The sequence below is a fragment of the Suricata suricatta genome, chromosome 5, assembly GCF_006229205.1.
Source record: "Suricata suricatta isolate VVHF042 chromosome 5, meerkat_22Aug2017_6uvM2_HiC, whole genome shotgun sequence".
Taxonomy (NCBI): Eukaryota; Metazoa; Chordata; class Mammalia; order Carnivora; family Herpestidae; genus Suricata; species Suricata suricatta.
Window position 1 is genome coordinate 70,350,945 of NC_043704.1, and position 23,010 is coordinate 70,373,954.

The 23,010-nt window shown below is 35.2% G+C and overlaps 1 protein-coding gene across 7 annotated transcripts in view; it reads right to left on the bottom strand.

Moving 5' to 3' along the window:
- The window catches only part of ZNF148 (zinc finger protein 148), a 127,409-nt gene that overhangs the window by 86,397 nt on the left and 18,002 nt on the right, over positions 1–23,010 (bottom strand). The window contains exons 2-3 of one of the 7 annotated variants that reach the window (XM_029939465.1): positions 8,660–8,818; positions 6,407–6,488 (exon numbers count right to left, since the gene is read on the bottom strand). The exons of 5 other annotated variants lie outside the window; for them this stretch is intronic. The gene's annotated coding sequence lies outside the window, so the exon portion shown is untranslated. The remainder of the gene's footprint in view (positions 1–6,406; positions 6,489–8,659; positions 8,819–23,010) is intronic. One more of the 7 variants, XM_029939466.1, reaches the window with a different exon arrangement.

Genomic DNA, 23,010 nt, shown 5'->3' on the forward strand with positions numbered 1-23,010 from the left:
GTGACTTTAACAAAAAAATAGCAGTCACTACAGTTTCTAAGTATCCCCAGATGTTAGTTTAAGCAAACAAACATTTCAAAACATCTATTATAGATATGTTAAAAGAACCCATGCTTTAAACTTTAATTATGAAAATAATAAAAAAGAGATTCTCAATAAATGTACAGAAATTATGTAGAAGAACCACATAGGAAACTCTGAAATTGAATAGTAATTAAAAGAAATATTTACTGCAAGTGCTCAACAGCAGATTCAAGATGGCAGAAAATTCAATGATCTTGAAGACATAGCTACTGAAATTATCAATCTGAAGAACAGAGAGAAAAGACGTTGAAGAAAATTGAACAGAACTACAGAGACCAATTTATCAACACTTCTGGAGAGGAAAGAACAGGGGGAAATTTTGTTTAATAAAACACCTGCCAAAACTTTCCAGATATTACTTTAGTAAAAAGAAGTAAAATCTATAGATCTTAGGAATTCAATGACTCTCAAGCAGGATAAATCCAAAAAGACCCACACCCAGACACATCATAGTGAAACTGCTGAAAGCAAACACAAAACAAAAAATAATGCAAACATAACAAGAAAAATCACTCAGCATTGTGGAGGGAATCATTAATGTGATTAACACTGACTGGACTTTCAATCAGAAACAACAGAGGCCAGAAAACAGTCGAATGACATATTCAAAGTGCTGAAAGAAAAAAAAGCTGTCAACCAAGGTGGCAGCAGAATTATCGTCCAACATTGAAGGCAAAATAAAAAGTGTCTCAGACAAAGAAAGGATGAGAGAATTTTTTGCTAGCAAACCTGCCTAAACAAGAAATTCCAAAGGAAGTCCACCAAGCTAAAAGGAAAAGACAAAAAATTCACATACAAAGGAAAAAAAGAAGAGCACCAAAAATAGAAAATATATGAGTTAATCTAAAGGATTCTATAAATATATTTTTCTCATTTCTTCTCTCGCATCTTTAAATGCATAAGAACATATGAAGCAACGATTGTAACATCATATAGCTGGGTTTACAGCATACATAAATGTGAAATATAGATGATATAGTGGCACAATAGAGGAGGGAAAAATGGGAGCTATACTGGAGCAAAATTTCCATATTTTATTGACAATGAGTTAAAGTTAATATTAAGCAAATTGTTAAAATGCATAATGTAAACCTTATGGCAACCACAAACAAAATATATTTATATTTAATAAAAAAATCAATGGAGCAACTGATACACTAAAAAACACAACATAAAAAGAGGCACTAAAGTAGGCACAGAGGAAAATAAGAGACATACATAAAACAAGTGGCAAAATGACAAATGTAAACCCAGGTCCATAATTAAACATGAATGGTCTAAACAGTCCAATGCAAAGGCAGAGGCTGTCAGATTGGACTAAAAACAAAAGCAAAAAACACAAACAAGACTTAACTATATTCTGTCAACAAGAGATGCCTTTACATTGAAGACTAAAAGTTAAAAGAAGAGTGCAAAAGGATATACTATGTAAACAATAACTGTAGAGAAATGGACAGTTCTATTAATAATATAAATATATTAGTATCTCCCTTAAGACAAATATTCCTGACGACAAAGTATTTCATGATGATAAAATATCAATAAATCAGGAATATATTATAACAACTATAAATGTATATGTACCTAAAAAGAGCTCCAAGATGATGAAGCAATAACTAACATTATTTAAAAAATAGAAAATTCAAAGATAGTTGGAGATTTCAATTCACCATTCTATATAATTGATAGAATAACTTGACAGAAAATTAGCAAAGATACAGAAAACTTGACTCATACTAACAACAAACTAGACTGAACTGGCTTATACCAAAAAAGTCCATTACAACAGAATACATATTGTTTTCAAGTACACATGGAACATTCTCCAGATCAGACCAAAAAGTAAGCTACATAACAAGTCTTATAAATTTAAAAGGACAGAAGTCATACAAAATATGTTCTTTAACCAGAACAAAATTAAATTAGATATCAGCCCAATTAGAAACTGGAAAATCCTCACATGTTCAAAAATTAATCTTTGTACTTCTAAAAAATTTAGGAGTCAAAAAAGAAACTAAAAGAGAAATCAGAGAATATTTTTAACTGAATAAAAACAAAAACATCAAAATTCATGAGATGCAGCTAAAGTAGTACTAAGAAGGAAATTTATAAATTTAAGTATATATTTGAAAAAAATAAGATTCTCAGGGGCACCTGGGTGGCTCATGGTTAAGCAGCCGACTTTGGTTCAGGTCATGATCTCACAGTTCAAGCCCTGCTTCGGGCCCGATGCTGATAGCTCAGCACCTGGAGTCAGCTTCTGGTTCTGTGTCTCCCTCTCTCTCTGTCCCTACCCTGTTCACACTCTGTGTATCTCTCAAAAAATAAATAAACATTAAAGAGATTAAAAAAAAAAAATAAGATTCTCAAATCAGTAATAGCCCTCCACTTTAATAAAATGGAAAAAGTACTAACTAAACCCTAAAGTAAGCAGACAGAGGAAATAATAAAGATCAGAGGAGAAATCAGCGAAATACAAAACAGAAAATTAGAAAAAAACCTGATTCTTTAAGATCAACAAAGCTCAAAAACTTTTAAGCAGAAAAGAGAAAAACACAAATTACAAAAAAAACAGGAATGAAAGAGGGGATGATAATACTGGCCTCACAAAAATTAAGTTGTAAGACTGAAACTAATACAAGTTATAGGTAAATAATAACAAAAATTGATAAAGGAAGGAATATTATCAACAAATTTATGCCAACACATTATGCAACTTTTATAAAATGGACAAATTCGTAAAAAGATACATATTACCAAAACTGACTAAAGAGGAAATCGAAAAATCTGAATGTAACAAATAAACTGATTCAGTATTTTAAAATTTCCCACAAAAAAAGATGCCTGGGTGGCTCAGTCGGTTTAAGTATCTGACTTCGGCTCAGGTTATGATCTGATCGTTATCAGGTTGGTGAGTTTAAGCCCCGCCCCAGGGCTCTGTGCTAGCAGGTCAGAGCCTGGAGCCTGCTTCAGATTCTGTGTCTCCCTCTTCATCTGCTCCCGCCCCCCGCCCCCCACTGCCCCCCCTTCACACTCCTCCTCGCAAAAATAAACATTAAAAAAAGTTTTTAATTAAATTTCCCACAATGAAAAGGACAGGCCCAAATGATTTCACTGATGAATTCCACCAAATATTTAAGGAAGAAATATTAATCCTTCACAGATTCCTTCAAAAACAGGAAGATGGTACATTCTGCAACTCAATCCATGAAGCCAGAGTTAACCAATGTTGAAAACATCACATGAAAACTACTCAGCAATGCCTATAATTATAAAATGAGATATAAAAATTCTTACAAAATATTAGCAAACTGAATCTAGCAATATATAAAAAGGCTTACACACCATGATCAAGAATGATGTGCCCCATGAATGCAAAAGTGGTTTAACATCTAAAAATCAAGTAAAGTAATATACTATGTTAAGAGAATACAGGATAAAAACCCATTTGAGTGTCTCAAAAGATACAGGAAAAAAGCATCTAACAAAATTCAACATCTATTCATGATAAAAACTCTCAACAAACACTAAAGAGAACTAATGAGTTCAGTAAAGTCACAATAAACAAATTCAGCAAGTTCATATTTTATTAAATCAATAAATAAAATCAATTTTATTTTTAGAGTGAAATAACAGCTTTGTATCACCATGTTCTATCAAAAATTTGAATTGATGGAGCACCACTGAGCCTTTTAGCTCAGGTCCTGATCTCACTGATCAGTTGTGAGTCTGAGCCCCACATCAGGCTCCCTACTGTCAGCACAGACCCTGCCCACTTCAGATCTTCTGTCTCCCTCTCTGTTCCCTCCCCACTTGCTGGCACACCCATGTGTGTGTTCTCTTTCTCAATAAAAAAAAAAAAGAAAGAAAGAAAGAAAAGAAAAAACAAAACAAAACAAAAACAAAAGCAAAAAATTTTTGAATTAATTCAGGGGCACCTGGGTGTCTCAGTTGGTTAAGCTCCAACTTCAGCTTAGGACATGATCTCACAGTTTGTGGGTTCAAGACCTGCACTGGGCTCTGTGCTGACAGCTCAGAGCCTGGAGCTTGCTTTGGATTCTGTATCACCTTCTCTCTCTCTGTCCCGTTCCCCCTACTTTCCTTCAAATATAAACATTAAATTTCTTTAATTTGAATTTATTTTAAATTTTCTTTCTTATCCCTCAGTAGAGTTTCAAATTTTTCTTCAGACTGCTCCCAGGCATTTTATCTTTTTAGTTATTATGAGTTTATACCTCTTCTTACATGATTAGTCCTATTCCCTATTATATTTGTATAAAAATTATTTGTGTATATTAATTTTATAAACAATTCCTCTGTTGAATTCTCTTAACACTACCAATATATAGACAAGCAGATGAACTGAACAGAAATGATTTCAAAAGCATGCTCTCCAAAAACATGGAAATTCAGTATACAAGAAATGTGGCATTTCAAAATGTAAAAAAGAAATGCGTCATTCAATAATTGGGATGGGGACAACTAGTTAGCCTGCTGGAAAAAAAAGTAAAGTTAGATCTCTACGTCTAGTGTTTATAAACCAAATATATTCAATATAAATGAAGATTTTAAGCAAGGTAAGCAACAAAACAATAATAGAAAACCCATATAACTTTTTCAAGTACCATAATTCACTGAATCTAAAACTACCAATCTTCATATACACGACTATTTTATGTGTTAACTAAGAAAATAATAATGTCCAATTATGACAAACCAGGAATTCATGTCATTCGGAGATGCTGACAACAAAGAGGAAAAAGTGAGTCCCACAATCAATGACGCAGACCTTTTAAACGTTATACAGAAACCTCCCATCCCCAGCCATAAAGGAAAAGAACACTAAATTCAATCATGAAAATTTAAAACTTCCATAAGGCAAAATCAAAATCAGAAGGTAAAAAAAATTCTGTGAAAACAATCTGCCTAACAAATGACTAGGTACTCAGCCCAGGACCAAAGAGATCACTGAAAATGCACATAGAGCCAATAATAATGGGGAAATGCTCAAGCTCACGCTAATGAAATTTTGGAAAGCAACACTAAACAAACCAAATACTGACAAAATATGAAAACAGTTTGACTCTAGCCAGTGTTGTCATCGAGCTAAAGATTCCCATTTTCCTAGAGTACAGATACTGGGATCATCTTTTTAGGTAATTCATCCACCTAATTATTAAATGTACATGCTCTCTGGCCCAACAATTTTTCCTTTAGAGATTTATACTGCGTATGTTTTTTTAAAATATCTGCAAAGACATGCTCAAGAACATCCACCATAATACCATTTACTACAGCAAAAACACCCGAAAACCTAAATAGCCATTAATAAATAAGTAGTTAATTATAGTATAACCAAATACTGGAATACTATACATAATAAAATCAGAAGAAATGATATGCAAAAATATAGAAATTAACAACAAAAAACATTTATTGCTAAACAATATGTATGGTGTGATCTCATTTGTGTAAAGAACATGTAAATATACACGAATATCTACATATATATACAGAAGATATCTGAAAGGATACACACATACATACACACACATACTACAGACATAATACACACATTAACTGTGAAAAGGAACAAGGCAAACCTTTTTTTTTTTAAACCTTGTAACATTCTCTAATGCCTAAACACTTAAAATAAATCTGGAGAAGGAAAATGTTGAAGGAGTGAGAAATGTTAAACATGACAATTACCAGAAATTTTGGGGGAAAAAAGGAAATCTTAAGATACAGCCATTAAAACTAATATTTTCACATCCTTCTTTTTAAAGAATTCTCAAAATTTACGAGAACCTTCAGCATTTTTATGATCACTAACAACTGACATGAGAATATGTGCCACTGATAGATATGTAAATACCCTGAAAACTGTTAAATAATTTTCTTTCACTTGTTTGAAGGATAAACCACAAGCCTAACAGATGTACCAACATAAGCCATCAAGAAAGGAGAGGATCATCTGTCCTCCTAAAATAAGGGAACTGGGGCCTAAAAAAGAAACATGCAAGTAATCTAGTTAAGTGAGAAAAGATAATGATGTACATCCTATAAAACTAATAACATTCTTTTCAATGTATAGATGTTCATTATCTATATATAGCAAATATCATGCCATATATGTGTGTGTGTGTATATATTTATATATATATTAGTCATGCTTCTATGTAAGTGGGTATAAAAGGAAATAACGATCATCCAGTAAAAACAGAGTACTATCCAACAGTTGTGATTAGTGCTGTTCATACACAAGCACATGGACATCCATCACAGGTAAAAATAAAGACTGAATAAAACAGTGTTAGATTACCTCTATAAAATATGTCAGGCAAATGCCCATCCCACCAGATCACTTGGCTCAATTTCCAAGCTCCCGATTCCTCCCCTCTATCCTATAAAAGTACAAAAATACAAGTTATCCCCCCAAAAGAATCAGAATTAGACATATTCTTAAAGTCAGGTAAAATAATTATACCTAGATATTCTAAATCTAACAATATTCTTTCCATGGTAGATACTGTTGGATTTAATAGAATTAGCAGCAACTAATACCCATCAGTGATAAAGGATATTCGAAGGAAATGATCAGAACCAAATTGGACTTTTTCAAACCTAATTTCTAGTCGAGGATTATGATCTCTTTAAAATCAGGGAAATAACCCAATATTATCTTAAACAACTTAAAATAAGAAAGTAAACACAAAATGTGTTCATTAAAGTCTTATGTTGATCCTCTCCATTATTCAAAGAGTACTATGATGAAACCCCAAAACAACATTTCTCTCAGCTCAAAAGTCTTAACTACATTAATATAGCTTTTAAAAATACAAAATCATTAACTATTTAAAATTTTCAAGGTGGGGAACCTAGGTGGCTAAGCATCTGACTCTTGATTTCTGCTCAGGTCAGGATCTCACGGTTTCTGAGTTAAGCCCTGCGCAAGGTTCTGCACTCACAGTGTGGAACCTGCTTGGGATTCTCTCTCTCCCACCCCATCTAACTGCCCCTACCCCTCTCATGTTTGCACGTGCGCTCTCTCCCTCTCTCTCAAAAAACATTTTAAAAGTTTTTCTCAGGGCAAAGGTATTTAATAGTGCTAATATGGTCCATACATATTTTTTTAAATGTTATGCTATAATCAACCTTTTCACAGAGACTAACACAGAACATTAATATCCTATGTTGGTACTGCATTAACACTGGACACATACAGCTTCCTTTATATAACTGGAGTATTTCCTGCTGGCAAATGAAAGGGAGGTAATGAAGATAAAGATTGAAAGCTGAAACTTCATTAGAAACAAAGAATAGGCCAAATTTAATTTTTTACTCAGAAATAACAAAGCATTTATATAACAGCCCTAACACATTTTTAGGGCTCAACAAACATCTTGCAAATCAATAAAAGCTATAAATCTAAAAGCAAAGCAATTAAAGAAACTTTAAATCTTGAGAAAATAACCAATATATTAATTCAAAATTGTTTATATAATTTTACCAAGGGGTCACAAGCACTACAGCCTTTCTGATATTGAGGCATTTTCTAGTCCTCAGCCAGTCAGTAGCTTTGTTGCTAAAATAGTATCAAACCATGAAATCTTTAAAAAAATTTTTCTTCTACTAAGCTCTTAACTGCGTGCCTCAAAGCTTTGTTTCCAAGCACTCAGAAGAGCATATATGCCATCCTTCTCAATTATGTAAAATATTTTTGAATATGTATTTGCCATGTATCGTGGTGGACATTATTAAAAATGGGTAAAGTAGAGCAAAACTGTATTTGCACTACACTGTTATTTATGGTCTTCACTATGTTCTATTTTTAGAATTTCTTTTTTTTTTTTTAATTTAATGTTTATTATTTATTTTTGAGAAGGAGACAGAGTGCAAGCAGGGTTGGGGCAGAGAGAGAGGGAGACAAGAATCCTAAGCAGGCTGCAGGCTCTGAGCTGTCAGCACAGAGCGTGACGTGGGGCTAGGACTCACAAACTGCGAGATCACGACCTGAGCTGAAGTCGGACGCTTAACCGACAGAGTCACCCAGGCACCCCTCAACTTTTATAATTTCTAAAGCTATAGGAACAGTGTAGAGTAGAACAGAAAAAGCACAGCAAAATCTACCACAGGAAATAAAAATATCTTCTAATTATATATTTTAGTATTACATTATGAGTCTTTTTCAAAGTTGATTGGGTATATTTACCCCACAATCAAGACAGTATTACATATGTCATCACAGAATATGGTAAAATCTACAGACTGGACAAATGTTTTCGAAATGTTAACATTCTGCTGAAAACATTTTCACAAAAAGCCTACTCATCTTCTTGCATCACTTTTTATTCAAAGCCCTAAATTAAGGCTGTCATACATCAAAGAACATAACTAGACATGTTAAAAGAGAATGAAACAAAAAGTAAAATAGAAAAGAAAAAAAGACGCCCCCCTTCCCCCCACATACCCACATGCACAAAATATTATCACCTCAATGTCTAAACCTATGACAGAAATTTTGGAATATCTTTCCCATTACCATGTTTCCTCTACACAATTTCCCCTAACTCACTTGCCACACAGTCTCTGTCTCTGGAAATGTAATTCATTTAGCATCATCTACCAATTTCACTTCTCCTTCAAGTCTCTTATTATTCTTCCTTCTCCTCTCCCACTCCTCTCTACCAACAATGAGAAGAACAGAAATCTACCAAGCTGGAAACTGAAGTACCTGTAAGCACAAAAAGAGAAGTATAAATATAAAGCTCCTTGAGCAACCACCCAAAGGTCAGTTATAATCCTCCTCTTTCAACCTGCTTCACTCCCTCACTTCAGGAGTTATAGTGACTGTTCCTTCTTAGCAATTCCTATGATTTAAGATTTTGCTGGCTAAATATTCCCTAATAATATCACTTGTGCAGATATAAACTGGGAAAATAAGACTAAAAATGTTTTAAAGTAGCAGTATTATATTTATGCTATCAATAAAATATTTTTAACCAATGATAGATGTTAAGGGATCCATACTAAACTGTGGACATGGACTTTTAATTTCACGTGGTATGAACTCTCACATTTAATAATTAAGGCAATTTTCTACCAACACCAATTTTAATAACTATGGCACACTAAGAAAATAAATTTTGCAGGGACCCTTAGCTATTGTCCTCTCATTATTTAGTTGTTAAAGACTGATAATATTCTAATATACATACCAGCAGGTGGGCTGATACATTAATTAAGCCAACGTTTTTGTCACTGAGTCAATATTCTGATCATCTGATATGCATGTACAACATACATCTAAGATTCCTAAGACATGCACAAAATACCCTGGTTTCTGCCCACAGGAGTTCATAAGTTAGCAAAGATGCTAAGTACACACATAACAAATAATGTTAATAATACTAACATTATGTAGTAAGGGCTATAATTAAAGTGTAAGCAATTTATTATAGAAAAAAATCAGAGCAGAGAGCACTCAATTCTTCCTCTGCTACCTTTTCAAGTGAAAAAGAAGTAACCTTTTAATGTTCACTTCACTTTTAAAGATGCAATGAATATATACTTTCGACTCTGCTCAGTAGTGTTCCTAGACCTTTGCAGGTATTAACTCACTTAATCCAAACAGCAAACTTATGAGATTTGTTCTATTATTCATATTTTACAAGAGAGAAAAACTAAAGGTTTAAACAACTTGGTGGTTACAAAACTAGGAAGTGGCAGAACCAAAGTCCTTATAAAGGTCTACAAGGCCCTCCACAATCCACTGTGCTATTTTCTCACCACCACCACCACCACCACCACCTTTCAGACCTCACTCATCTTCTATACTTTCCCCCTTGTTCCACTTGACCTCAGTAACCAGACTTTCTTAACTCCCTATAGCTTCTAGGATGCTACTGTTTTAGGGCCTATTGTACTGGCTGTCCTAGGCCTGGGATACTTCCTCCCAGAGATGCTCATAACTAAATCCTCTACCTACTTCCAGTCTTTGCTCAATCATTGTCTTGTTAATGAGGCTTTTTCCGGCTATGCGATTTAAAACTGCCCCAAGTACACTCACACCCACTCTTACCGGTTATACATTTTGCATAATAGCTCCCACCTCTTAGCATGCTAGGTCATCTACTTGTGTATGATGTGTATCCCTTTTCTGTCCCCAACTATGTAACATAAGCTCCACACGGGGAGGAATTTTGTTTTGTTCACTGATCTTAAGTGCCTAAAACAATGTACTGCACATGGTACCTGATATTTTTTAAATGATATAAATAAAGTTGAACTCCAATATAGAAATCAAGCTCCAGAAGCTTAACTACCACACAACACTATCTCTCAATTACACAGATAACAAAACTGAAGCATCCAGAAAAGACACATTAACTTACTGCAACAGAGAATCTGGTATCAAAACTAGCCTAGTAGGGTTCTGGCAACATTATCCTTCAGCCCAGAAATTTCCCTAAAAGGGCTTGATCGTCTTAACAATAAATTAGACAATCAGCCTAGTGAGGAGTCTACTATACACTTTATGAGACATTGTATCAAAAAGAAAATAATTCTGAGCAATGTAAAGAGTAGTTTAATCCTATCTAATTTCCAGTTTTTGTTTTTAAAAGACTGCTAATAATAAATTTCAGAAGTACTCTGCTAGAAAAGCCACAAAACTGCATGCACATTACAACAAACAGGAAGAAACTTCTTTAGTTCCTTCAAATTTTTCATACCCTCCCAGAGAAACCTAGGCAACTTCATTAAGTACTTTCAAAGTATCTTTATGTTGCTGGCCCAGAGTACATTCAGTCTACCAAATTATGTTTCAGCTGTCATCTTTGCCTAGAAAAATCAGATTGCAAAATAAGTTTTATGAATGACCAAAATTCAGATAAGAGAAGAAACCCCCACAAAAACTGTCAAGAATATATATTTCTAAGACAATAAATAAAAATTGAAAAAGGTGGGGCACCGAGGTGGCTCAGTCAGTTATGCCTCCGATTTCAGCTCAGGTCATGATCTCATGGTTCGTGAGTTCGAGCCCCCACATCAGGCTCTGTGCTGACAACTCAGAGCCAGGAGTCTGCTTCAGATTCTGTGTCTCCCTCTCTCTCTGCCATTTCCCTGCTCACGCCCTCTCTCTCTCAAGTATACAATTTTTTTTAAATTATTATAAGTAAATAAATAATACACATTTAAAACTTTTAATATAAATAAATAAAATGAAAGAGGGTCAGGCACCTGGGAGGTTCAGTCAGCTAAGTGTCCAACTCTTGATTTCGGCTCAGGTCATGATCTCGTGGTTTGTGGAACCTAGCCCCCAAGTCAGGCTCCATGCTTAGCACTGGTTGTGGCTGCTTGGGATTCTCTCCCCTCTCTCTCTGCCCCTCCCTGTGTGTGTGCACGTGCATTAATGTGGACAAAGTCTCTCTCTCTCAAAATAAATAAACTCTTAAAAAAATTAAAAAATACAACCAAAACTTAACTGTTTTAGAAGTATCTCATTATATCATGTACCTTAATGTTACTTCCAAATACAACCATTGTAGAAAAGCCATTCATTGATAAAAACCATAGGTCTCGGTTAATTAAGATTATCTCTTTGAAGGCCTCATTTTTAAAACAGAGAGGGAGGCAAGCCATAAAAGGTTCTTGACTACAGAGAACCAACTGTAGGGTTGCTGGAGGGATTTTAGGTGGGATGATGGGCACTAGGCAGGGCACATGGGACTTGGGATGAGCACTGGATGTTGTAGGTAAGTGAAACGTCACTAAATTCTACTCCTGAAATCATTATTATACTATATGTTAACTTGGATTTAAATTTAAAAAATAAAACAGTCTCATTTTTAGTTTCACTGAAATGTCTGCTTACAAAATTTTAACGATTGATTCTAAGTACTACCAAATAAAAAGGCTACCTCTTGCCCTTTATTTTTTATGTTTATTATTGAGACAGAAACAGAGCATGAATGGAGGAGGGGTAGAAAGAAAGGGAGACACAGAATCACAAGCAGGCTCCAGGCTCTGAGATGTCAGCAGAGCCCGACGCAGGGCTCGACACAGGACTCGGACCCAAGAACCGTGAGATCATGACCTGAGAGGAAGTCAGCCGGTATCCAACTGAGCCACCCAAGCGCCCCTATCTCTTGCCCTTTAAATGTAATAAAGAAAAGCACAAAGCAATGAAAAGAATAATAGTCCATATGGTTTAAGAATCTGAAACAAAAAATGCTTTAGCATCTTTTAAAGTCCTTTACCATATTTTAACTACATCATACTTTCAGTTAATTAGTCAAGTTCTGGTTTTACATTAGTTCTAACTTTTGTGGTTTATATGAATATATGAATGACATTATGTGTTCTTTAATTTACACCAGTTGCTTTGAAAATTAAAGTTATTAGAAGTCTATCTAAATGACAGGCATCCAACACTGTTGGATGTTTAATTTAATTTGGATGTTTTAAGTGTTTTTTTTTTAATTTTTTTAAATGTTTTCATTTTCCAGCGACAGACAGAGACAGAGCATGAGTAGGCGAGGAGCAGAGAGAGAGGGAGACACAGAATCCAAAGCAGGCTCCAGGCTCTGAGCTTTCCGCACAGAGTCTGAGGTGGGGCTAAAACTCACAAACTGTGAGATCATGACCCGAGCTGAACTCGGATGCTTAACCAACCGACTGAGCCACCCAGGCGCCCCCTCATAGTATATTTTTCATGATCTGATCTATCCCAAGCAGGGATGACAGCCCAACAAATTCAAACCAATCACTCCAGAAATGACCCTGACCAGGTCTTTCTTTTTTTTTCTTTTTAAATTTTTGTTTAATGTTTGTTTATTTTTGAAAGAGAGACAGAGACAGAGTGAGAGACACATAATCTGTCACCACAGAGCCTGACACAGGACTCGAACTCATGAACCTCGAGATCATGAGCTGAGTCAAAGTCGGACACTTTGAGCCACCCAGATGTCCCCTGCCCAAGTCTTTCTAGAACCATTTTCCATCTCTACTCTCAACAAAAGTCAGGCCAAAATCTTATAAACTTTGCAATTAATGTAGCTAATCCGCTTAATTGAGAATGAAAATCCTAAAAAGGGGTAACCAAATTCTTAAAACAGCCTAAAGTGAGTAAAATAAACCTGTAACTGAAAATTTTCACCTGTCCTTGACCTTTTCAAATCACCTAACCAGTACACATTTGTCAAACAAGAAACCAACTGTCCACCACAAGCATTAGACTAAACTAAATTTTAAATCTAAATTGCATGTTGGAGACACCTCCCAAAAACTGGCAAACTATCAACCAACTATGTAATCCTTCCCCAATTTTACTAATATAAATTCACTTTTAAGATTAGTAAGCCACTAAATTTAAGGAAAAGCTGCTGTATTTTTACTTGTACGTAAGTTTTTACTGAATACACATGAATTTGTAAGTCATGGTTTATACTGTGATGATAAAGATGACTCAGGCAATACAAGCATACTCTAATAAAGTACTTTATGGTATACAAAGTGCTTTCACTCGTCCCATTTCATCTGACCTCATATGGCAAGTTAACACATCATTTAGAAACACAAGCAGGTATTAATATCTCTGAGGTTCATCAGGTTAAGTACCCAAGTTTACAATAACACAGAAGCGTCAAAGATTTCAACCAGATCCTCTGCCTCCTGTCTACTCTAACATGGCACCACAGGAAGGGTCCTTCCCACTGGCGGCACAATAAAAGATTTTCAGTATTGTTTTGGAAAATATTAATATTAAAATACTATAGTGTATCACTGGAATTATTAAACATCTGAAGTGTGAATAATTTATTAAATAAAAACATCCTTTAAGAAAGCACTCAGAATTTATAACTTCATTTTAATTAACTACATAACAAAATACTGTTTATGTGACAGATGCCTAGTAAAATAGCATGTATCTATTCCCTGCCACCCTCTTGAACTGGTCATCACTGATTTCTCAAAAACTTAGGTGTCTGATACACTAATTTATTAACTGAAGCAAACATTTCTATAGTGCTTAAAACCTCACAAAACATGTATCTGTATGCTATTATTTTCAAAGCTGACATAACTGTCTGGAGATCAGGAAGTTTCACAAAAATTAAGGAACTTGAACTTCCAGTCTAGATAAGATGGCACATAGCTGTTTTCCCCTGCCCCTCCTCATTAAGCACAATTAGAAACCAGGGAAGTAACAAAAGAGACAACCAGAGGTAAACTCTGAAAACCGTAAGGCAGTGCACCAGTTTGGGACCATTAAGACTGGAGAAACAAAAGAGCAGCAGGGTGTTTTTAGTCCCCACACCCAACAAAAAAAAGGCAACCCAGGCAGCCATTTCCCGACCACCAACTTAGCAACAGAAGGCAGACCAGGCAGTCACATTCTTCCCCCAAATTAAACTGGAGTCCCTCTGCAATATAAAGGAAAGATTAACTGGAAGCCCAGCCAACAACAAAACCCGGGTAAAAGATTCTTCCTTACCCTTTGGCCTAGAAATACAGAGACAAGTAGGCAAAATGAGGGACCCAACCATGGCAAGCAGCTAGTTTGGGCTAAGACTCTCCCCTCTCACCCAGAGACAGGGGGACTGTGAAGAAACACATACATGGGAAGAACAGCAGAAGGGTCCCACCAAAATCACCTCTCGTCTAGATGAGCAGAAGGCCGGCATAGGAAAACCCTTTTGCTCTGCCAGGCACCATCAGCGTCAGGCACCACTAGCAAGGACTAGTGGAAACCCAGCAAATCAGATCAATTAAGGTGAACCACAAAGGCTCTGAAAATTAAACTGCCAACGGAAACAAAGCCTACAAAAGTCGGCCAAGATCTGTATTCTAAACCTAAACAGAGGGACTGTCCATTAAAATAAAAAACATAATAGGGCCAAGAGCTTACTACCTAAAAGATAAAATAGAAATGACTCCAGAAGTCACAATTGAGAAAAGATAGTCAACTAAGGCCAATGCAGTGATGAATCAGACAATGGGATTATTTGACAAATTATTTTTTTATTTAAAAAAATAATAAAAGTGTTTCAGCAATTATAAATTTCCCCCAAAACAAGTGAGAAAATGGAAAATCTCAGCAAAGACAAGAACTTCTTTTTAAAAAAGCAAAAGAAAATTATAGAACTAAAAAATATAATAGAAAAATTCTGAACTTACGTCATAAAACTCAATACAAACAGAGATGATAGGGAAGAGAATCACTGAAAGTGAGTACAGAAAAATAGAACTCACCCAATCTGAACAAAAGAGAAGAAACAGAAAAAAAAACTAAGTGTTGGGGAACTGCAAGCCAATAACATAATAAGATCGAACATTCTTGTCACTGGAGTCCCAGGAAGGAGAGACGGGGGCTGGAACCGGATTTGAAGAAACAATGGCTGAATTCAAATGTGGCAAATACAAACTTACAGATCCCAAAAAACTGAGCAAACCCAAGACAGAACAAACACAAAGAAATTTACACCAAGACACATCATAATTAAATGTTCAATATTAAGAATAAAAACTCTGAAGGCTCCAGACAGAAACCACATATTACTTATAATGGAACAATTTAAATGACACCAGATCTCTCATCTGAAACCAGAGGCCAAAAAGTGGCACAGCACTTTTTGAACACTAAAAAATCAAGAAATGCCAACCAAGAATTCTATATCCAGTAAAACTACTCTTCAGGAATTATGAAACATCCGTTTAACAATTAATCCACCTGAACTGCTGCAACAAACTACTACAGAATGGGTGCCTTATAAACAACAGAAATTTTCTTCTCACAGTTCTGGAGGCTGGAAGTCCAAGATCAGGATGTCCATATGGTTGGGTGAGGGCTCTCTCCCAGGTAAGCCTCCTCTGTGTTCCTCACAAGACAGAAATGGCCACGGGAGCTCCTCTGGCTTCTTTTACTACAGTACATATCACATTCAGGAGGGCTCCTCCCTCATGACCTAATCACCTCCCAAAGGTCCCAACTCCTAATAGGATTTCAACAGTTGAATTTTAGGGAAAAACATTCGGACCACAACAAGGAACAAAGGGGCCATTTTTAGAAAGCATTCCCAAAAGAAGAAAAACTAAAAGAATGTGTCATAAAGACTAGCTGAAGAAAATGTTTCAAACAACAGGAAGAAAAGAAATACGAGTACAGAAAACAGATTATCTTTTCCATCATTAGCTTTATCTTACTTGATGACTGAAAACAAAAAATTACAATGCCATTTCATACCCAAAACAATTATATTTAAAAGTTGAGGGGTGCCTGGGTGGCTCAGTCAGTTAAGCGTCCGGCTTCAGCTCAGGTCATGATCTCACAGTTCAGGTCATGATCTCACGGTTCGTGGGTTCGAGCCCCATGTCGGGCACTGTGTTGACAGCTAGCTCAGAGCCTGGAGGCTGCTCTCTCTCTGACCCTCCCCTGTTTGCACTGTCTCTCTCAATAGATAGATAGATAGATAGATAGATAGATAGATAGATAGATGATAGATAGATAGATAGATAATAAAAAATAAATAAATAAAAGTTGAGAAGGTAGGGAGCACCTGGGTGGATCACTCAATTAAGCATCTGGGTTTGGCTCAGATCATGATCTCATGTTTTGTGAGTTTGTGAGTTGGAGTCCCATGTCAGGTTCTGTGCTGACAGCTCAGGGCCTGGAGCCAGCTTCGGATTCTGTATCTCCCTCTCTCTGCCTCTCCCCTGCTCACTCACTCTCTTTCTCTCTCTCTCTCTCTCTCTCTCTCTCTCACACACACACACACACACACACAAATAAACATTAAAAAAATAATAATAAATAAATAAAAGTTGGGAAGGTAAAGGATAGAACAGAAGTGAAATTTATGCACTTCAGCTGAAGCTGTAATATGTGGATACTAGTAACCAGACTGTTATAAATCAGGTGATACTGTAATAACTAAATCAACCACTGTAAAAAACTACACCAAGACAGACTCTAAAACATTATAAGTAGATCTTCTACAAATAATACAAGATGGAATCCTAAAAAATATTCCAGTAATCTGCAGGAGGAAAAGAGAGAAGCAAAAACCAAAAGCCAGAGAAAATAAGCAAAAAATAATAAAATAGCAGGTGTAAAGACTGATAGACCAGTAATTTCCTTAAATGCAGACAGTCTAAATAAACCAATCAAAGACAGACTGGCAGAACAGATTTTTTTTTTTTAATGGTTCAATGCATGTTGCTAACAAGAAATTTGGTAGCATGCATTGAAAAGAATGCTAAAGCTATAATAATACATTTTTTTTAGAAAAGCAGAGTGGCTATATTAATAACACATTCAACCAACAGAATCGAATTGGTATACAGTTGATCCTTGCACAACTCCCTCACACAAAAATCCAAGTATGACTTTTGACTCTCCAAAACCTTAACTCCTAAAAGCCTACTACTGACCATTAGCCTTACAGAGAATATAAACAATCCATTAACATATATCTTGTATACTACATTATATGCTGTATTCTTACATAAGGCTAGATAAAAGAAAATGTTACTGAGAAAATAAGGGAAACACTTTTACAGTCCTCTACTGTAAAAAATCCAAGTATAAGTAGACCAGAGCAATTCAAACCTATGTGGTTCAAAGGTCAACTATATATAGAATACTCCACCCAATGATAGCAGAACCCACATTTCTTTTCAAGCATCCAAGGACCTTTCACCAAGACAGATCCTATCCTGAGCCACAAAACAAACCTGAACAAATTTATAAGAATTAAAATAATGCAGAGTGCATTCTCTGACCATAACAGTACTAAACTAGAAATCAGTAACAGAAAGACAATAAAACCTCGAAACATTAAGGCGAAAAAACACACATCTAAAAGAATGCGTGGGTCAAGGTGGAAATTTTAAAGAGAACTTTAAAATACAGATACATAAAAAGGAATGAAAATAAAAACACAACATCCCAAAATCTGTGAGCTGCAGCTAAAGCAGCAGTTAAAAGGAAATTTATAGCACTAAATGCTTACAACAGAAATGGAGAAAGATCTCAGGGGTACCTGGGTGACTCAGTTGGTTGGTGTCCAACTGAATTCAGCTCAGATCATGATCTCACTCCCCTCGTGGAGCCTGCCTGAGATTCTCTTTCTCTCTCCCTCTCTGCCCCTCCCCTAATTACACTTGCACAAGCTCTCTCAAAAAAATAAATATATAAAAAATAAAATAAATAAAAATAAAGATCTCAAATCAATAACCTAATTGCCTAACAAGAAACTTAAAAAAAAAAGAGCAAAATATATATAAATCCAAAGTAAGCAGTAGGAAGGAAACAATAAAGAACAGAAATTAATGAAATTGAAAACAGAAAAAGAGAAAAAAAAAATCAATGAAGCAAAAATTTTCTAAGTATCTAACAGGACTAACAAATAAAAAACACAGAAGACATGAATCACTGATATAATGATTTAAAAATGGATATCACTACAGAACTTGCACCAACTAAAAATACAGTAAGGGAATACTACGAAACAACTTTACATTCTTAAATTTAACAGAAGAAATTTCTCAATTTCTCAAAATTACACTACCTAAACTAAACAAAGATGAAATAATCTAAATAGTTCTATAACCATTCAAGAAAAATGAATTCTTATTTTAAAAGCTCCCAAAAAAGAAGCCTCTAAGCTCAGCTTCACTGGGAAGTTCTACCAAAAAATTTAATAAAGAATTAAATGCCAGTTGGTCACAAAATCCTCCCAAAAATAGATGAAGGGACATTTTTCAATTTATAAGGTCAGTATCACTGATACCAAAACAAAATAAAGATGTCACAAGAAAAGAAAATGGTGGGGCGCCTGGGTGGCTCAATCAGTTGAGCATCCAACTTTTGATTTTGGCTCAGGTCAAAATCTCACGTGATCAAGCCCCATGTAGGGCTCTGCGCTGACAGCTTGTGCATGTGTGTGCTCTCTCAAAATAAACATTAAATTTTAAAAAAGAAAATGACAAGCAATTATCTCTGATGATTATAATCCTCAACAAGACATTAAAATCTTCAACAAATACTAGCAAACCAAATTCACTAACACAGACAAATGAATATGCACAATAACCAAGAAGATTTATCTCAGAAATGCAAAATTGGTTCAACATCTGAAAATCAATACACCCTGCCAACAGAATAGAGGAAAAAACCTTTATTTTTTGTAGATCATCTCAGCAGATAAGAAAAACATGTGACAAAATCCAACACCGTTAAATAAAAACAAACAAGAAATTAGTAACAGAAGAGAATCTCCTCAACCTGATAAAGGCCATCTACAAAAATTCTAACATTATACTTAATGATGAAATACTGAATGCTTCCCCCCACCCATGACCAGAAACAAAAGAAAGAGGTCTACCCTCATTACTTTGATTCAACACTATACGAGACATTCTAACAAGGAAAATAAGGCAAGAAAACTAAAACGCATTCACATTGGAAAGGAAGCAGTAAACAGTGCCTCTATTTACAGATCACATCCTGTATACATAAAACTGTAAAGAATACACTTTAAAAAACTAAAAGAATAAATAAGTTCAGCAAGGTTGCACAGTACAAATATATACAAAAATCAATGGTATACTAGCAGTGAACAACAAAAAAATGAAATTAAGAAAGTAATGTCACTTATAATAGTATCAAAAAGAATACTTAGAATAAATTTAACCCAAGGAGGCAAAAAAACTTGTACACTGAAAAGTACAAAACACTGATGAAAAAAATGAAAACACAAATAAAGACATCCCATGTCCATGGATTACTAAAATGTCCATACTACCCAAAGTCATCTACAGATTAAATGCAATCTCTTCCAAAATCCTAATATTGTTTTTACAAAAATAGGGGAGAAAAATCCTAAAATTCATATGGAAACACAAAGAACCCCAAACAGACAAAACATCTTTTTTTTGTGTTTTTAACGTTTACTTATTTTGGAGAGACAGAGCATGAGCAGGGGAGGGGCAGAGAGAGGAGGAGACAAAGAATCTGAAGCAGGCTCCAGGCTCTGAGCTGTCAGCACAGAGCCAGATGTGGGGCTCAAACTCATGGAATATGAGATCATGACCTGAGTTGAAGTTGGAAGCTTAACCAACTGAGCCATCTCATGCCCCAGACAAAACATCTTAAAAGACAAAGCTGAAGGCCTCACATTTCCTAATTTCAAAACACAGTCCATAGCTACAATAATGAAAAGTAACAGTATTAGCATAAAGACAGACATACAGACCAATGGAAGAAAACAGAGCCCAGAATAAACACACACATATACAGATAACTGATTTTCAACAAAGGTACCAAGAATACACAATGTGGAAAGGATAGGCTGTTCAACAAATAGTTTTGGGAAAACTGGATATCCACATGCAAAACAAATGAAACTGGACCCTCATACTATATGCAAAAAGTCAATTCAAAATGGATTAAAGACTTGAACATGGGGTCTAAAGCTATAAAACTCCTAAAAGAAAACACAAGGGGGGAAGTTCATAACACCGGTCTTGGCACTGACTTCTTGAATATGACTTGGCAATTCCACTCCTAGGTATATACCCAAAGGAACTTAAAACAAATGTTTACATAAAAACTTGCACATGAATGTTCATAACAACCTTATTCGTAATAACTAAAAAGTGGAAGCAACCCAAATGTCAGTCAACTGATGGATTAAAAAAAAAGGTGGTATATCTACACAATAGAATACTATTCAGCAATAAACAGAATGAACTCCTGACACACACTAAATTATGTAACATTATGCTACATGAAAGAAGCCAAACATAAAAGACCACCCATTGTATGATTCCATTAATCTAAAATGTTCAGAATATATAAATCCATAGACATAGGAAGTAAATTAGTTGTTGCCAGGGGCTAGGACAAAGGGGGAAAGAGGACTGACTGTTAGTGGACAGAATTTCTTTCTAGGGCAATGAAAATGTTCTAAAATTGATTATGCTAATGGCTACACAACTGTTTGAATATACTAAAACAAATGAATTATATGCTTTCAATAAATAAATTACATGGTACATAAAGTTATAGCTGTTCAAGGAAAATGATATGCCTAGAATTTGCTTTAAAAAATACAGAAGATCTAAATAAATGATGACACATTTGTAGTTATGGATTGAAAATCTCTGTATAGGGGCGCCTGGATGGCTCAGTCGGTTAAGCCTCCGACTTCGGCTCAGGTCAGATCTCATGTTCGTGGGTTCGAGCCCCGCGTCGGGCTCTGTGCTAACAGCTAGCTCAGAACCTGGAGCCTGCTTCTGGTTCTGTGTCTCCTTCTTTCTCAGACTCTCTCCCTCTCATGCTCTGTCTCTCTCTGTATCAAAAATAAATAAAACATTAAAAAAAAAAAAAAGAAAGAAAATCTCTGTATAATAAAGGAATTCTCCCCAAATTGAATTATAGATTTATTCAACTCATATCAAAATCCTAGCAATACTCTTTTTGGTATACATAAACAAGATTCTTTTAAAACTTATATGAAAAAGCAAAGAAACTGTAAGAGCTAAAACAATGTTGACAAAGTGGAAGGAATCCTCTACTGCATCTTAACATCTACTATAGAGTTACATTAATCAAGACAGGGTGGACTGACAAAAGGGAGAGACACCAAGATCAATGCAACCGAGAACCCAAAATTAGACTAACACAAATATGCCCAACAGATAATATAATTCAATGGAGGAAAGACAGCCTTTCCAAAAAATAGTACTATAACAAATGGACATCCATCCATAGGCAAGAAAAAAAGTCTTGACCTAAACCTAACAACTTTTTATAAAAATTAAATAAATCATGAAATTAATGTAAACATAAAAACTATAGAACTATAGAAGAAAACACAGGAAACATCCTTCAGGACTAAAGAAAAGGGTTCCTGGATTTGGCACCAAAGCATGATTCATAAAAGAAATAGACTTCATCAAAACTGAAAACGTTTCCCCTGTGAAAGGACTTGTGAAGAAAATGAAAACATAGGGTGTGGACTTAGAAAATGTTTACAAATGATGTTTCTGACAAATTCTTATCTGGAATACATAAAGAACTCTCAAACTTAACAAAAATATACATATATTCAGATTAGAAAATAAGCAAAAGGCAAAAACGGCCAATAAATACATATAAAGATGTTCAATATCATGAGTCATTAGAGAAATGCAAATTAAAACTACAATAAAATATCACTATATACGTATTACAACAGCTAAAATAAAAAATGAATATTGCCAAGCATGTACAACAAGTAGATCTCTCATACATTGTAAAATGGTACAGTCACTCTGAAAAAACAGTTTGGAATTTTCTTATAAAACTCAACTTGCCAGGGCACCTGGGTGGCTCAACCGGTTCAGTATCTGGCTTGAGCTCAGGGCACAATCTCACAGTCTATGAGTTCGAGCCCCACTTGGGGCTCTGTGCTGATAGCTTAGAGCCTAGAGCTTGCTTCGGATTCTGTGTGTGTCTCTCTCTGCCTCTCCCCTGCTCATGCTTGCTCGCTCTCACTCTCTCTCTCTCTCTCTCTCTCTCTCAAAAGCACACATTAAAAAAAAAAAAAAACCAAAGAAACTAAACTTGCCTTGCCATGCAACCTAAAAAGCTCACTCTTGGGCATTATACATGAATTTCCATAATCATTTTATTTCTTAAAGCAAAATATTGAATATACCCAAAGATCTTCAACACATGAATTTTGGTTCAAGAAAGTATGTTATTAAATACATCATTCTTGAAATGACAAAATTACAGGAATGGAAAATAAAAGACTGCCAAGAGACAGGGAGGGGTTTTGGGGTGGAATGCAAATACAAAAAGGGGTTTTCTAAGGAACAGTTTTATATCTTCACTGTGGTAGTAGTTACATGAACTTACTATGTATAGGAGAAAAC